This window comes from Hemitrygon akajei, chromosome 3 (genome assembly GCF_048418815.1).
Source record: "Hemitrygon akajei chromosome 3, sHemAka1.3, whole genome shotgun sequence".
Taxonomy (NCBI): Eukaryota; Metazoa; Chordata; class Chondrichthyes; order Myliobatiformes; family Dasyatidae; genus Hemitrygon; species Hemitrygon akajei.
In genome coordinates, this window is record NC_133126.1 from 74,222,666 (window position 1) to 74,236,609 (window position 13,944).

General features: G+C 44.6%; 1 long non-coding RNA gene across 1 annotated transcript in view; it reads left to right on the plus strand.

Annotated features, from left to right (window-relative positions):
• Window positions 1-2,160: 2,160 nt before the first annotated feature.
• The window catches only part of LOC140723387 (uncharacterized), an 86,179-nt gene continuing 74,395 nt past the window's right edge, over window positions 2,161-13,944 (plus strand). The window contains exon 1 of the long non-coding RNA XR_012097879.1: window positions 2,161-2,277. This is a non-coding gene — a long non-coding RNA (uncharacterized lncRNA). The remainder of the gene's footprint in view (window positions 2,278-13,944) is intronic.

Here is a 13,944-nt window from a genome sequence, read left to right on the forward strand (position 1 = left end):
TGGTGCTGCAGTCTTCAGTCTCTGCCTATACTCAGGGAGTAGAAGTACGGCTGGATGATCAGACTTCCCGAAGTGAGGACGTGGAATAGCATGGTAGGCATTCTTGCTGGTGGTGTAGCAATGGTCCAGTGTGTTGTTTCTTCTAATATTGCAAGTGATATGTTGATGGTAATGGCTTAGTGATTTTTTTTCAGACTGGCCTGGTTAAAATGGCCTAAAACGATGGTGAAAGCACTGTTTCATGCATATTGATCCCATTGCACAGATCATCTAAAGCCTGATTGACATTGGCCTGAGGTGGAATGCATACTGCTACCAAAATGATCCCAGAGAACTCCTGTGGTAGGTAAAAAGGACAGCACTTAACTGCTAGATATTCCAGGTATGGTAAGCAGAATTGGGATAGCACTGATATATTTGTGCACCAAAACAAGATGATCATGAGGCATACTCTTCCACCTCTGCTTTTGAGAGACTCTATAAATCTATCCTGACAGTCTATAGTAAGTCTGTCAGTCCGAATTGCTGCATCTGGTACGGAAGGGATTAACCAGGATCCTGTGAAACGAAGGACACACGTGGTCCTAATATCCCTCTGATTCAGCACCCTGGCTCTCAGATCATCCATTTTATTCACCAGAGACTGCACATTTGCCAGCAAGATAGTCAGTATTGGGAGTTTAAAACCCTGTTCCCTTAAACACAGTTGTATCCCTTATCTATAGTCACGCTTCCTCCATGGAATCCTACGTGGACATTTCCGCCCACAATTAGTGTTGTTTCCATCAGTTTTAAGCAATGCATTAAGACATTAAGACATCTTTGTTGACTGTAGTGACCTTGGAAGCAGTTGTGCTTTTTAGCTGTATCAGGCTGAAACGAGAATATTTAATCATATCCATTGAGAGTACTGCTGCTACTAATTTGTGGATAAAATAATATTTGAAACTGGACAAACTTTCATTGCCCTCAGATTCAGCATTGGTATTTTATTTTAAAACGTCTAGTTTATTAGACAATAACAAAGATCTATCTCTTTTATTCAGGTTTGGCCTGGAGTCATTGCTGCTCATTATATATGTAATAGAAAGGCAGGAAGGCAATAGAACCATAGAACACTACAGCACAGTACAGGCCCTTCAGACCTCCATGTTGTGCCAACCCATATAATCCTTTAAAAAAAGTACTAAAGCCACACTACCCCATAACCCTCCATTTTTGGAGGCAATGCTGATGAATTTCAGCCGTTACAAAGATAAATCCATTGTAGGCAGTATTTGAAGCCAGTGTTTATTTGGATAGATTTTTACAGGTCTTGACATCAACCAGGTTTTCTTTATACAACTCCTGCATTCTGAAAGCCTCTAAGCACATTTCAGTCATTGAAATACTCTTGGAATCACAAAATGGCAGCAGATTTACATACTTCAGCAATGAGACAAACGATAAGATATTCTATATTGTTTGTTGAATGTAGGATAAAAACGTTCAGAACATAAAGAACTTCCTGCTCTCAGTTACAGTAGCATTGCGGTAGCATCTGTTTCCACCTGAAGGGGCAGGCAAGTCCTTGATTTTGCATTTTATCTGAAAGAGCTCACTTTCAGCAGCACTCCCTCAGTCCAGGACTAATTTGACAGATTGTATTGTCTGCTCAGGCCAGTGGAGTAGGAATTAAAACCACAGTTATTGGACTCTTTGTGTAAGTGCTGCCTGCTAACCACAGTACTGCTTTTAGATCACTCATCTAGCGAAAGAAACTTCATGTCTTTTCATGATGATCCTTTAGCACCCAGGTTGCATCTGTAATTATTTGCTCAAGTGTCAAGTCTTCAGAGTGAGGCTTGAATCTGCAGCTTTCTCACTCAGGGTTGATTGCCATAGAGACCAGTTGCACTTTACATGGCAGCTATTAAACAATAGATTAAATGTAATGCAACTTCATTTGCCCAAACTTTTCGCCAAATCAAGTAACCAGAAACTTCCACAAGGTGGCGATAAGTGACCACAGAAAAAAACTTAGACTCTTCCCCCTCTACCCCCAAGGCTCAGCAGTCTGGCCCTGAAAAGGTAGACTCCACAAAGCTGCTTTCATTTCTGCAGGATAAACTAGAAACAAAATCTCAGTACATGCAACTTCCTGTCCCCAAATCCACAGCTCCGAAGGGAAGAACCACACTTAATAAATCAGTGCATTGGAAAAGACCACACTATTTCAATGTGTTTACTTCATGGTGGGAAATTGAGTAAAGACCCTGGGGGCAGTGAGCTGGTCAGGTGAGACATACAAGTTTAATGTTCCTGGCCTTGGAATGGCTAAAATGTACATTTGTGGTTTTGCTTCTCCAGACAGTGCCAGTCCGGTGAAGTGTTCAACAGAGCTGAAGTCTCCTCAGAATAAGTACGAGAGAGAGAGAATGAGTTACAGTACCAGGAAACAGAGAGAAAGAGAGAAAGTGGGATTGATGGGATTGCTCTGCTGAGAGCTACATTGATTAAATGGACCAAATGGCTTCCTGCTGTGTTGTAAGAAGCAACCCTAGTTTCACAAGCCAGATAATTATTAAGAAAGGCTTCCTCTGTTACAGAAGATTATGTTTTTGTGTGATTGCATTTCAATGGCATCTTATATGTGCTTGCTTTCTTATATATGTCTTGTGCTGTGTGTGACTGTTGGTGCTGTGTTTTGCACCTTGGCCCTCGAGTAACACTGTTTAAGTTGCCTGTACTCATGTATGATTGAATGACAATTATACTTGAACTTGAACATGAAGGTTTAGCTTGGGCAGTGATGCAGAGACATGCAGTGATTGGATAAGCTGCCTGTTTTGTATCCCACAGAGCCTGCTTTTCCATTGATCTTAATCTTGATTGTGAAGCTGCTCACCCAAAGTAAATACATTACATTTGGAACAGAATAATTCAGTGCTGAAAAGTGTAGATTTAAAAAAAATCTGAACTGTTCTTTATGTTGCTTCAGTGACTTTCATGAAGCAGGGATGTTTGCACATTAGGTTTTAGACATAAAAGGCACATTCAGGAATACCTTTATTCATTCTCCTTTGTGAAAATGTTTCTGGGCTTTTGTTTTTCTCCTTTTTACGTCCAATTCAGCAATTCATCAGCACCCTGCCTTAGTGCTACATATCGGTTTCTATCTTTGAAGATCAAATTTACATAACGTAAAAATAACTAGGATCCATGAAGACTGTGCTGCCTTTATGGCAGTTATTTAGTTTATAATATTTTCGCGTAGTAATTTGTTAGCATTTTTAGTTAAAGTTAGGATTGTTTAAATCAATTGATTTGTCTGTAATACATCGCGGCTGCGATGACGTCACATCCGGGTTCGCTGCGTCTTGTGGGGAATTACCGGTTTGAGATTCACGCAAGGGTGGGGGTCACTCACATGTGCGACCATAACGCTGACTAGGGTCTCTCTATGCACCAAAGACACAGTGAAAGCAACGCTTTTTCACCATGCGTTAATGTGAAGAGTGAACAGTAAATGGTTAATCTTACTGCGGTCTCGTTTGCATTGATTCTGGTTTATCTCGACGTTTACCTCGGCGTTACTTCACACCCGAGCGAGAACGTTACAGTGAAAAAGCGGCATTATCAGGTGTTTAAAGTGCAGCCATGTCAACCCGATCCAGCATCAAGTCGTTGTCAAAGTCATCGTCATCCTGCGACAGGGGCAGTAGGGCATCAAGTAAGGCCACCCAAGCAAGAGCGAAAGCAGAAGCCGCCAAGGTGCGAGCGCGCTTTGCCAAAGAAGAATTAGAAGTAAAGATGAAAGCGGCTGCCAGAGAAGCCGAAAACCAGAAGGAAAAGGCTGCCAGAGAAGCCGAAGCGGCCGCCAGAGAAGCCGAAAACCAGAAGGAAAAGGCTGCCAGAGAAGCCGAAGCGGCTGCCAGAGAAGCCGAAAACGAATTGGAAAGGAAAAGGGTAGAGGCACGGTTAGAAGCGCTGAAGCTAGAACGAGAAGCAGCAGCTGCCGAGGTGGAAGCAGAGTTAATAGAAGACGCCGAAGAAATGCATGATCCGAAGGACGGAAAATCTACCTCAGAAAAGATCGGATTGGAACGTACAAGGGACTATGTCCAATCTCAAATGGAATGGAAGACTCTTTCTTCCTCTCCTTACTTATTCGATAACGTCCCACTTCACGAGGAGTCTTGGAGAGGCCCGACGGCATCACGTCCATCCGAGGAAGATAATTTACCCTCGCAACTCCGCGATGAACCCAGGAATGCAAGGGCTCACGACAAGTACTTCTCGACACCGAACTTACCGGATTTGGGGAGAAGAGAGGCAAAGACTGAGTCCAGACCAGCAAATCCCATAACAGATGTACGCCCTCAGTCATGTACCTGTGGACATGTTCCCTCAGCCCGCACGCCACTTGCAGACGAATCCGCAGCACGGTATTTCGCACGACGGGATCTCGTCACTTCAGGACTATACCAGTTCGACGATAAACCTGAAAATTACCGTGCATGGTACTCCACTTTCACCAACGCTATCGACGGATTCCAGCTCAGAGCAACCCAGGAGTTGGATCTTATGGCAAAATGGCTGGGAAAAGAATCATGCGAACAGGTGAGACGCATGCGTTCAGTGTACATCAACAAACCCGAGCTAGCATTGAAGAAAGCATGGGAGAGACTTCAGGAGGGCTACGGAGCCCCCGAAATTATTGAGGCGGCGCTATGCCAACGTTTGGGAAATTTTCCTAAGGTGTCAGCCAAGGACCACACCAAGCTAAGAGAATTTGGAGATTTACTCATGGAGATTCAAGGCGCCAAAGAAGATGGCCACTCAGCTGGTCTAGTATACCTAGACACTCCAACCGGGATTAGACAACTCGTGGACAAACTTCCATTTGGGCTGCAGGACAGGTGGTTGTCCGTTGCCTCAGATTACAAGGAAGAACACGAAGGTCAATTCCCTCCCTTCGAGTATTTCACCAGGTTCGTGTGCAAGGAGGCGAAGAAGCGAAACGATCCTAGCCTCATAGGTCCAGGAAGCAGTACAATTTACACCAAGCCAGATAAATCCACTTCGAATAATTCCAACATTACTAAACCAGTCTCAGCGCTTAAGACTGAAGTCCTTACAACTAACAACGACTCTAGCAAGAATTGTCCATTGCATAACAAACCCCACCCCCTCAAAAGATGCAGAACGTTTAGGGAAAAACCCCTCGAAGAGAAGAAGGCCCTCCTCGAGGAGAAAGGAATATGCTTTAGATGCTGTTCCTCGACCTCTCACTGTGCGAGAGAGTGTACGATCGCCGTGAAGTGCCTGGAATGTGATAGCACTAATCACGACTGGGCCATGCATCCTGGCCCGTCACCGCAAACCGACAACGCTCCTTCACCCCCACAACAGGACGGCGGGGAGGGAGAAGCTCACTCCAGGACAACTGTTGTCAGCTCGAGCTGTACGGAAGTTTGCGGTCAAGCTCAGGCAAGCCGTTCTTGTTCAAAGATCTGTCTCACTAAGGTGTACCCTAAGGGAGCCAAAGACAAGGCCATCAAAGCCTACGTAATTCTGGACGATCAGAGCAACCGCTCGCTAGTCAGTCCAAAGTTCTTTAACTTGTTCAACATTGAGAGTGAGCAGTTCCCATACTACCTTAGAACTTGCTCAGGCAACATGAAAACTTACGGAAGGAGGGCCGAAGGCTTCCAGATCGAGTCCCTGGATGGTAAAGTCCTCATCTGTCTCCCCCCACTCGTAGAGTGCGAGAAAATCTTGAATAACCGCACTGAGATCCCGACGCCAAGTGCGGTGCTACACCAACCACATCTCCACCACATCGCCAAATTCATCCCAGAGCTGGATCCAGAAGCAGAAATACTCCTGCTATTAGGGAGGGATGTTCTCCGGGTACACAAGGTTAGGCAGCAGGTCAATGGACCACACGACGCCCCCTTTGCCCAACGCCTGGATCTGGGCTGGGTGGTGATAGGAGAGGTGTGCCCTGGCAACGAACACAAATCAACGGTTAACACACTCAAGACCAATGTGCTAGAGAGTAGCCGCCATATGATTCTTCAACACCGCACAAGTTCCATGTGCGTCCAGGAAGCACCACAAGGCTTTAACAAGCGCAAAGTAACTGACGAGACGCTGGGTCAGTCTGTCTTTGCTCAAAAGGAGCATGATAATAAACTCGCTCCATCGGCTCAAGACGCCACCATCTTAAAAACGGAGGACACCAAGGTCTTCAGAGACAAAGCAAATAGTGGGGTCGCCCCACTACCTTTCAGAGAACCACGCCAGTGCTTGCCAAACAACAAAGAGCAGGCAGTCAAGCGGTTCACGCCCTTGCAAAAAACCACGAAAAGGAGACCTGAGATGCAGCAAAGCATCCGATCGACCCACGAGGTACTGGGCACACCAATGGCAGAGGTCACAGCCATTATGAATGCACGACCACTCCTACCCGTGTCTTCTGACCCGGAAAACCCCTTCATACTGTCGCCATCAATGCTCCTTACGCAGAAGGCAGGAGCTGCCCCTCCACCAGGGGACTTCTCCGATAAGGACCTGTACACAAAGCAATGGAGAAGGGACCTTCAAGTTGGAGATTTAGTCCTGCTCAAGGACAAGCAAATCGCCGGCAACTGCTGGCCAATGGCCAGAATCACTGCCACATTCCCTAGTAGGGATGGACATGTCAGGGAAGTCGAGTTGAAAACTACCGACCAAGGCGATGGGAAAATTTACCAAAGGCCTGTTACAGAAGTCATTCTACTTCTACCTAACGACTGATTTAGAGACTGAAGTTTGTATTATGTTCATTGTGACCTTACGAAGGCCAAGCGGGGAGTGTGCTGCCTTTATGGCAGTTATTTAGTTTATAATATTTTCGCGTAGTAATTTGTTAGCATTTTTAGTTAAAGTTAGGATTGTTTAAATCAATTGATTTGTCTGTAATACATCGCGGCTGCGATGACGTCACATCCGGGTTCGCCGCGTCTTGTGGGGAATTACCGGTTTGAGATTCACGCAAGGGTGGGGGTCACTCACATGTACGACCATAACGCTGACTAGGGTCTCTCTATGCACCAAAGACACAGTGAAAGCAACGCTTTTTCACCATGCGTTAATGTGAAGAGTGAACAGTAAATGGTTAATCTTACTGCGGTCTCGTTTGCATTGATTCTGGTTTATCTCGACGTTTACCTCGGCGTTACTTCACACCCGAGCGAGAACGTTACAAAGACAATTACTGTATATGTGCCAGAAAAGCCCATGTTGCCTCTGCATATAATAAAACCAGATAACTGGTGATCTTAAACATGAGAAAGTCAGCAGACGCTGGAAATCCAAAGCAACGCACACAAAATGCTGGCGGAACTCAACAGGTCAGGTGGCTTCTATGGCAATGAGCAAACGGTTGATATTTTGGGCTGAGATCTTACTTCACGACTAAAATGGAAGGGGGAAGATGTCAGAATAAAAAGGTTGAAGGGGGGGTAAAGATAGATAGATAGATAGATAGATACTTTATTCATCCCCATGGGGAAATTCACCTTTTTTTTTTCCAATGTCCCATACACTTGTTGTAGCAAAACTAATTACATACAATACTTAACTCAGTGAAAAATATGATATGCATCTAAATCACTATCTCAAAAAGCATTAATAATAACTTTTAAAAAGTTCTTAAGTCCTGGCGGTAGAATTGTAAAGCCTAATGGCATTGGGGAGTATTGACCTCTTCATCCTGTCTGAGGAGCATTGCATCGATAGTAACCTGTCGCTGAAACTGCTTCTCTGTCTCTGGATGGTGCTATGTAGAGGATGTTCAGAGTTTTCCATAATTGACCGTAGCCTACTCAGCGCCCTTCGCTCAGCTACCGATGTTAAACTCTCCAGTACTTTGCCCACGACAGAGCCCGCCTTCCTTACCAGCTTATTAAGACGTGAGGCGTCCCTCTTCTTAATGCTTCCTCCCCAACACGCCACCACAAAGAAGAGGGCGCTCTCCACAACTGACCTATAGAACATCTTCAGCATCTCACTACAGACATTGAATGACGCCAACCTTCTAAGGAAGTACAGTCGACTCTGTGCCTTCCTGCACAAGGCATCTGTGTTGGCAGTCCAGTCTAGCTTCTCGTCTAACTGTACTCCCAGATACTTGTAGGTCTTAACCTGCTCCACACATTCTCCATTAATGATCACTGGCTCCATATGAGGCCTAGATCTCCTAAAGTCCACCACCATCTCCTTGGTCTTGGTGATATTGAGACGCAGGTAGTTTGAGTTGCACCATATCACAAAGTCCTGTATCAGTTTCCTATACTCCTCCTCCTGTCCATTCCTGACACACCCCACTATGGCCGTGTCATCAGTGAACTTCTGCACATGGCAGGACTCCGAGTTATATTGGAAGTCTGATGTGTACAGGGTGAACAGGACCGGAGAGAGTACGGTTCCCTGCGGTGCTCCTGTGCTGCTGAGCACCGTGTCAGACCTACAGTCTCCCAACCGCACATACTGAGGTCTATCTGTCAAGTAGTCCACTATCCAATCCACCATGTGAGAGTCTACTCCCATCTCCGTTAGTTTGTGCCTTAAGATCTTGGGCTGGATGGTGTTAAAGGCACTAGAGAAGTCAAGGAATGTAATCCTCACAGCACAACTGGCCCCATCTAGGTGAGAGAGTGATTTGTGCAGCAAATACATGATAGCATCCTCCACTCCCACCTTCTCCTTATACGCAAACTGAAGAGGATCCTGGGCGTGCCTGGTTTGTGGCCTCAGATTCTGTATTATCAGCCGCTCCATGGTCTTCATCACGTGCGACGTCAAGGCAACAGGTCTGAAGTCATTCAACTCCTTTGGTTGTGGTTTCTTCGGTACCGGGACAATACAGGATGTTTTCCACTGTCTGGGTACTCTTCTCTGCTCCAGGCTCATGTTGAAGATGCGCTGTAGTGGTTCTCCCAGCTCAGTCGCACAGGCCCTCAGTAATCGTGGGGAAACTCCATCCGGTCCAGCCGCCTTGCTGGTATAGATCTTCCTCAGTTGACTCAGAGGCTATCTAGAAGTTGATAGGTGACGCCAGGTGGGTGGGAAAGGTAAAGGGCTGAAGGTTGACGGAATCTGATAAGAGAGAAGAGTGGACCACAGGAGAAAGGGAAGGAGAAGGGGTCCCAGGTGAGAAGAGGTAAAAGGCCAGTGGGCAATAGAAGAAGATGGAAGTGGGAAGGGAATTATCAATCACCGGAAGGAGAAATTGATATTCATGCTGTAAGGTAAGAGGCTGCCAAGATAGAAAATAAGGTGTTGCTCCACTCACTCTGAGGGTGGCCTTGTCTTGGCATCAGAGGAGGCTGTAGACCGACATGCTGGAACAAGAATGGGAAAGGGAATTAAAATGTTTGGCCACTGGGAAGTTTTGCTTTATAGATACCTTTGTTGATCTTTATAGATCACCTTTGTGGAACTATAAAGCCAGATTAAGGCTAAAGATAACAACGATATTTGGTATTACTAGAGAGCCAGACTAAAGCCAAGAAACTCCAACTTCATTAATCAACAGCTCTGAAGTTGTTATATATTGTGTCTGATGAGTTGCCATTAAATCACAGATTTTGAATGTCTGCCTATAACCAACTGCTGAAACTAAAACACAAAAACCTTTTAACTGTTAATTTTCTGTCAGATAAAAGGCTGAAGATAATAGAGGTGGCAGGTATTATGATAAGTGACGGTAATGTGGGCCTTTCTGGCACATGTTATGACCTTCATGTGTCCTGTCTATTTCAAACTGTAAGTACTTTAAAGACACACAAATTTGATTTTCTGAAGGTGTAATTGACATGCAGTATTGCGGGAGCTTGCTGCTGCCTTCCGTGTGGATTTTGCTACCAGTAAAGCTGAGGTAAGGTGTTATGCAGCTTATTGTATTCTCCTTAGTCACAGATCCAAACATTTTCCTGATTTACACCCTGATTCTATTCACATCTTCTGGGACCTACTGTTAATTCAGGTGCCCACCTCTTGTTCCAGTGATCCCATCTCCAATAAACTGGAGCTACCCATCTTCTCTTCTGGATTTTTATATTAAATCTTCAGAGCCCGGGTGTGACCAGCGAGGACAGCATTTATTATCTGTCCCCACTAGTCCTTGAGAGGGTGGTGGTGCGTCTTCTGCATTCCTGCTACACTGCTGTTGGGGAGCAAGTTTAAGACATTAAACCCAGTGATGAAGAAGTCCGGCTTAAGATGGCACTGGTGGAGCACAGCGATGACTTGTTGGCAGCAGGAAAAACTATTAACTACTTTATTAATCACAGTTTTTCTGGAAAACGATCACTGCAATCAATAGCCTATAACTTTCCTATTGGAATCGAGTTTTTGATCCGTCTGTATGACCTGGCATTTTTGTGGTGTGAATTGAAGTCTTAAAGGTGGAGGGTGATTATGGTGTGATGTGTGCGGGCCAAGTTGAGATGGTGGGGCTTGGACCTGAGAGTGGGGAACAAATCAATGTTTGACTGCTGGAGTGGCCTTGGAGGCAATTGGAAGTGGCAGAATCGAGGTGAGGCAGAGAGCAAGGAACAAGCTGAGTTTGACCAGTTGAGGCAGGGCCTGGGTTCAAGAGCTCGGAACGACCCACTATTTGGCTGATTTAATCAGATTGAAAAGGTCAGGGTATCGGAGACAGAGCCGAGATATGGGCCAGTGTTCACCTTGCTACTCGCAAAGTTTACTCATGTCTGCACTGAACCGAGGCTGTAGCCTGTGACTGGCTTTGAAGCTGTGGTCTCACTTTTTGAATTTCAGCTCTGAATGTTATTTGCTTACTTTTATTGCTTATACAATTTTTTCCCTGCATAGTGGTTGTTTTGATGGGCTTTTTAAAAATGGGCTCTTTAAAACTGGGTTCTATTGTGTTTCTTTGTTTTGTGGCTGCCTGCAAGGAGATGGGTCTCAAGGTTGTATATAGTATACTTTAATAATAAATGTACTTTGAACATGAATATATTTCCAAGTCAGGATAGTGTGTGACTTGAAGGGGAACCTGAAGCTGGTGGAGATCTTGTGCGTCTGCTCTCCTCATCCTTCTTCCCCATTTCCTCATGACTTAGGAGGAGGCCACTCAGCCCATCAGTCACTGCTGAATTACAGAGCAGCTCCATTCTGCCACTTATTTTGTCCTCTGTTACTGATTCTTCTCACATTCTATAAGCTCCCCATTCCAGATGGTGCCCCCGACCAGCACAGCAGGGGCCAATGAGCCTACCAGTGTACACATTTTTGGCCACCAGAGGAAACCCATGTAATCACAGGGAGAGCATGCAAGCTGGTTTGCTCTTGTCACTGTGTTTATTGTATTTAGTATTACCATGTATACTGTCTACTCTGAGCTTCACACGAGCATGGAATTACATTGCACCCTTCACCCTGGTGTAAACGACAATAAACTAATCTAATCTGATGAATACCTCACAGAATTTAAAATATTTTAATCAAATATTAATGTTGTGTTAATTTTATTTGATAAATATATTTAGAAGTATTTTGTTAAAATATTCGTGACTAAGGAGGACATAAACAAACAGCTCTGATTAGGTGATGGCATGGCATCAGGTCTGGAAGGTCAGCTTGTTTGACCCTCTCTGTCCAGATGACCAGACCCAAGACAATTTTTGGTCTAATTTTGTTCCATTACAGAACTTACTTCAGAGCTAGTTGCACAAAAAAAAATCACTGGCCTCAGAAGCTGTTTGTTTCAAATGGTTCCTAGTGGAGATTTGCCGTAACAGTTCATCATGCAGCAGGGTTATGGCAGAATACAAAGGCCATGGTAAGCTTCACTGCCTGGTAGCAATAGGTGGCCATGTAGTTCAAATTGCTTCCAAAAACATACCAACTTTAATTGCTCAGTGCCCCTGGACCTCTTACTTTAGCAGAGCCCTCTGTTAAGTATCCAAGGGTCCCAATTACTGATAAGAAGCAGAAGTCAGACCTTGGGCTTGCTCCGCCATTCTGGTTGACGTGATTGTGGTCTCGGCTCCAGTCCACTGCTTATTCCCCATCATGCCTGTCGCACTGACTGAATCCAGCTCTGCAGAATAAAGAGGCCCTGCTTGGAAACGTTTCAAAGTTGTGAGACCAGGAGAAGGATCACCTCAGGTGCCTCCCACTCTCCTACTCATCCACAAGACCCTGCCCAAACTCCCCATCTCCCACTGTCCAAATCAAAGAGGCGGCGAGCTGGAGAGAAGCAAATGAGGCCCTGACTATTTTAGCACAATTAACCTAATTATATCGACTTTGCTATACAATAGATTATGTGATGTGTGTGACTCACCTGGCTCCTCCTCCAACTCAGTGGCTGATAAGACTTGGTTAATACATACGTCACTTAAAACAAAATTATGAAGTTGAGCTGTGATTTAACCATTTCTGATTGCCCGTGATCCAAAGACCCATCCTCCCACATCATCTCCGAGATATCTACAATGTTTTGATCCAATTTTAAGGAAAGTTAAATCCTTTCCTTTTCAAAAACAGAACACAAGTCGATGCTAAAAATGTCAAATGGTTTTGCTGCATCAATTTAAAGGCCAATCCAACACAATTAAAGTCAGTTTTTATTGGCCGTGTAATACTTTGGAATTTTATGCTTTATTTTTCAAATAAAATTTGGAGAGAACCATTGGAGATAAATCTGGATCCTGGGGACATTTGGAGCAACATTTAAGTGAATGTGTTTCTTTCGGCAATGTATTACCATACATGGGTATGGAAAGTTTGTCCAAAAATAATAAACTTACCATACCCATGTCACTTTCTGGATTCTAATCTGTACTTCTTTTGCCTTTCTTCTGTCTCACATTATGTTCCATCCTAATCTTTATCTTAAATGTTTGTGCCCTCACACCATACTTGCCTTTTTACTTCTGTTGTTGTCCATTTATGAGTGGCTAATGTCCTGCAATCTCTGCTATTTTGAACTTTCCTGCTCTGGTTTCATCAAACTTTAGATGTTCATGCCTTCCTTATTGTTTTTGCTTTTAGCCCAAAATTCAAGTACCCACACTTCACCCAACCTAACAGCCGATAATTGTGAGATGACCTTTTCAAATCCACTTTCAGTCTTGGAAAATGCCTCATTCATTGCTGATCCTCCTCACTTCTATTAGTTGTTGAGAAGTTTAACCTTAAATTAATCTGGAATCTTCTTAAGCCCATTGTCCCTACTGGGGCCTAGGCTGCGAGCAGCAGCTTGCAGAGCCCTCTGTCCTGGGTCAGTCATTAGATGAAGAACTTTTCTCTAACAGGAATGAGATGTTTGGAATTTCTGTTGCACTGCTTTTATACAAAGTGGAGTTTCTAGCTCAATGCTCAACCCTTCTCTTTTCACTGCTGGGCTTGGGCTGTCTATGGGTCAGGTAGCATCTGTGGAAGAAAAGGAACACTCAACGATTTGGGCCAGTATCTTTCAGTTGGACTGAAAGATATAGGGGAGATGGTCAGTATAAAGAGGTGAAAGGAAGAGCTGGGTAGTGTTAGCGAGGAGGTGTAATAGGCAAATGGAGGGGGGAAGAGTGGAAATTGTGACAGGAGGATGGGATGAGATACATTGTTGCAAAAAAAGGGCTGCAAATGATGGAATCTGATTGGAAAGGACAATGGAAGGTGGAATCAAATAAAAGAGGTGACCATGTGGAAACAGGTGGAGGGAGGGGACCCAGTGGGAGGAGTTTGCGGGTGATGAGTTGGTTGGTGGAAGACGATAAAGAAACTGTGTGATAGGGGACTGATGTGGTGGGGCAGGGGGATGTAGGGCCAGGAGGAGAGAGAAAATAACAAGGAAAGGAGATGACTTGAAATTGGAAAATTCACTGTTCACACAAATTTGAGCTGTAAACTGCACAGGTTTCCACCATGAGGTACTATTCCTAAATT